This window comes from Seriola lalandi, unplaced genomic scaffold (genome assembly GCF_002814215.2).
Source record: "Seriola lalandi dorsalis isolate HSWRI2012SDOR001 ecotype SW California unplaced genomic scaffold, Sedor1 jcf7180002054582, whole genome shotgun sequence".
In the NCBI taxonomy this organism is placed as follows: domain Eukaryota; kingdom Metazoa; phylum Chordata; class Actinopteri; order Carangiformes; family Carangidae; genus Seriola; species Seriola lalandi.
In genome coordinates this window covers 1182581-1186688 of record NW_019525135.1, presented here as the reverse complement: position 1 = coordinate 1186688, position 4108 = coordinate 1182581, and the positions used below count along the sequence as shown (strand labels likewise).

General features: G+C 39.8%; 1 protein-coding gene across 1 annotated transcript in view; it reads left to right on the top strand.

The window, feature by feature from the left end:
• Positions 1 to 4108, top strand: part of spock3 (SPARC (osteonectin), cwcv and kazal like domains proteoglycan 3) — a 16495-nt gene that overhangs the window by 448 nt on the left and 11939 nt on the right. The gene's annotated exons all lie outside the window — the stretch shown is intronic.

Here is a 4108-nt window from a genome sequence, read left to right as displayed (position 1 = left end):
CCCATTATCTCATTTACACCCCCCGCTAGCCTATACCCCCACCCCCCACCACCCTCTTCTCTCCCTATAGCCACCTTCGCTGGTTTTGTGATCATGCGCTCCTCGTTTTCTCGTTGTGTCCAAGCGACGCGTCACGGGGCCCGTTGTGGTGTTTGTCACATGTTCGATACACTAACGATACCGGGATGATCACCGCCTGTGAATGTGTTTTCGCGATAGCAGTCCCCGCTTTACTGAGATAGCTGAGGCCTCTGAAAAACACACATCGCTTAGCTGTCCGAGAGGCACCACTGAGTCCCCGAAAGGGGCCTAATTATGTGCAGGTACAGGGGAGGGAGTCCGCAGCAGCGAGGCCTGGATGTGCTGTTTGGTCAGGAATAAACACCTGCTAGAAGGTGGTGAAGAGCAAACCAATGGAGAGTCAAGACCGAGTATTGTGTGTGTATGTGTGTGTGTTTTGTTTTTTTCAGTCATTGTATTCATGTCTGTGTGTATTAGTCTCAACTGGGAATATAACAGCATATAAACACAATGATAGCCTTCAAAGACCAAAAAGTAGAGCAAGTCCACTGTTAACTGTCCACTGTTCCTGTGGGAATGTTAAAGGAATATTATAAGATGTCTCAGTGGCTATGTATACATATGTCTCCCAGTGGTCTCCTCTCTCAACCAGTACAGTAGTGATTGTGAACTGATCTGGTTTATTATGTTGCTGGTGAGTGTCTTCACTAGCGGACTTCAACAAGGTGCTGTCAGCCACCATTACCCTGACATGTTTATATAAGGCCACTTAGTGCAGTAATGCTGCCGCTGATTGTCATGACGCATACCATACAGCCTCTGATCATGTAGCAGGGCTGCCAGAATTAATGTAGTCATGCTTTCTGGTGTCGTATAGATTCCTTTTATCCATTAATCATTAAGCTTTCAGTAGAAAAGTATTTGGTTTTGCTGTAGTGTGGCCTTTAACATATAGTTGGGCTTTGTAGATTCTTTAATATGTTTTTTAGGGAATAATAAGAGACATATTATTGCAGATGAAAGACATTGGAGATCAGTACTTGGACTGTGCTGCAAAAACAACAGGGTTAACATAATGCACAAGAGATAATACACTTTTCACTCACACTTGATTTAATGAGTGATTTTACCTCCATGCTGAACACATGCAGTAGATATTTCTTGAGATTAGAATCCCTGATACATTTGGTGTCAAAGAGAGAGAGAAAAACATGAGCAACATTCTTTATAATTTTCAGATATTAGAGTACCTACTGTCTTTTTCTTAACCTGTAACAGACTTTTTCTGTCGCTCACTTTCCCTGCCTGTCACACTTAAGCGTGTGAATCCATCAGCTCAGGTGGACCCACGTGATGCACCTTAGGTCCAACTATTGGATTTGGATTATGCAAATAGGGTGTCAGGACCGAATGCTAGTGAGGGAATGTGATTGGCCTTGTGCTGTGCTATTTAAGATGAGCTGAACTCTTTGCGATATATACAGTAAGACAAAGATTGTGTGTGTGTGTGTGTGAGTGTTTGTGTGTGTGTGTGCTAGAGAGAGAGAGCTTTGAGAGCTCTGTGACTGTGTTATTGCAAAAAAGATGTATATAAATACCCCAGAATGAGATAGATAGATAGACAGATAGATAGATACCTGACAGGGAGGTACAGTAATGAGAGTGAAAAGCAAAGATGAAAGAGAGTGGGATGATTGGCAGTGAGTTGAAGGCTGTGTGTGCATTCATATCTGTGTTTTAACCTTGAGGCTCAGGCATTAGAGATTGAGGTGGAGCGCAAAAGCATTATGTGCTCTGTATGTACAGTATGAGTATGTCTTTTATTTACCGTTTTAGTGCTGTGTCCCAGTCTGTCAATGTGCAACTGTGTGTTTTTGCATTATATCACATAGAAATCAATCAGTACTGTATATGAACCTATTCAACTACACGACAAAAGAAGCAGTTACAGACTGCCTCGTAAAACTTACTTCTCTTTCTTTGCATGTTTGCTGCTAATTACAGTTGTATCAATGTTATTTTTCCAGTGGCACAGAAGCCGTAACTCCTGTGCAAATAAAGGCCCATCAAATATGTATCATATTATCAAAATATTGTCACAATACATTATACTGTATAGACTGTATACAGGGTACAGCTGAGGGGGGCATTTCTCTCAGGAAAGCTGCAACTGATTGTTATGACATGTGCTGCACAGCCTGTGAACAAATCATGTAAATTGTACTTTTTAGATACAAAGTCTATACATGTTTTTCAAGCAGTTCACACTTGGCCTAGTTTTAATGTAAGAGTTTACTACGTGGTAATGTATGCATCACTAAATTGGGTGCACCACAAAAACAAGTTCATACATAGGGAGAAGTCATTACTGCTAGGTTTAGCCTGAGCTTTGTAGCGAACTGAGCCCACGGTAAAAGTTAATGATATCTTGCCAATTCATTGTATACTATGTTAGCTATACTAATTCAGAGAGAAGAGTAAAAGATGTAATGGGACATGGTTGAAACGTCTGACCTGACACTTGATGAAAATGCTCTTTAGTAATGACATAAACTTGGAAGCTTTTAACTTACACAAAAAATGATATTGCTACACAATACTTCAAATTTAAACATCATGTTAACCAAATGGCCAAATACCATTAGTTAGTTGGACTGTGCTAAATATGTTTACCAGCAATCAATTTACCCATTACCTAAGTCTTTAGTAGCTGAGAAAAGTTTTAATGGTTCAACACAATTTAGCAGATCACTAGTTTTAAACAAGCTAGTTGCTTTTAGCTTGAGCTTAGTGAGGCCTTTACGCACAAACTTATACTGGAGCTAAGAATGACTCTTGATTTCAAAAACAATCTATTATGTGATTATTTATTGTGGCAGTAGTCTGTAAATCTTAGATTTATATGAAAGTCTTTAGTTGCACTCAAATCTATTATTCTACTATCTTAATCCTGCAACTAATGTGAATATTCATAATTGTACATTTTTCTCAACCTAATACGCCTACTGTTTTAAACTTATGTATTGGTATTCTATGCCAAACCTAGCTTAACTGTGATTTAAAATTTGCATTTTAGGCATGTACTGTCACTTTCATCTTTCAGTGGGAGCCATAAGTGGGTCTACTGCTAAGTGCACTAGATAGGATCTTGGCCACTGATGTACTGTAAGACCTGTTAGGATGGGCTGGAGCAGCCTGGGGCTGTCTTTCCTGCACCGGTGCCATCTCAGTTTTTTAGACATTCTGCTCTGCTTGCTGGGCCTTGGCTAGCTTAGCACTGGCACAGAGTGAAAAGATAGGATGAGGAGGAAGATATATTTGACAATGAAAGGAAAAACACAATGAATGATGTGCGATGGTGTGTGTGATGCTTAATTGTATGGTATATGAGTAAATTAACTGCTTGTTTAGACCATCCTCATTAGAGCAGATTATGCTTTTTCATCCTCTCCTCTCCTCTCCTCTTCTCTCTCTTTGTCTGTTTTTACCGTGCATGTCTGTCCTGTGTTGTTTGTGTTGTGGAGGGTGAATGATGTAGGGAAGGTAGAGAGCTTGAGGCCTTTTCCACTTCAAAGCACCTCAGTGTGGATTTGTGTGTGTTTGTGCATGCATGCATGCATGCGACAAGCTTGAGCAAGACAAGCAGAGCCAGTACAGTGAAAACATGCACGTATTTTTCCTGTTAAACGTTAGTGGGGAGAGAGCAAGTAGCCAGGAAAGAGAAGGAAGTCATTAGGACACAATTAGGAAGGATAAAGCTGGGAAAATCTGAAGTAAAGGTAAGAAAAGTGGATGTCAGAAACAGCATTCATGGGGACCTGTTTATATGGACATGCAGCCAAAACCACACAAAATTAATATGCACTGTAGGATTGAACGACATGCAAAAAAAATATTATATAATACATATTGTGATTATTTTTGACAGATATTGTGATTGTGATATGAGTCACAACTTAAGTGAGAATTTCATTTTCACTGAAAAATTGTAAAAAAAAAAAAAAAATGATGATGATGTGATTATTGCTGGGGTCTGAACCAAAACAAGCATGTTCACCTATGTCTGGAGAATATGATGTGTAGGCCG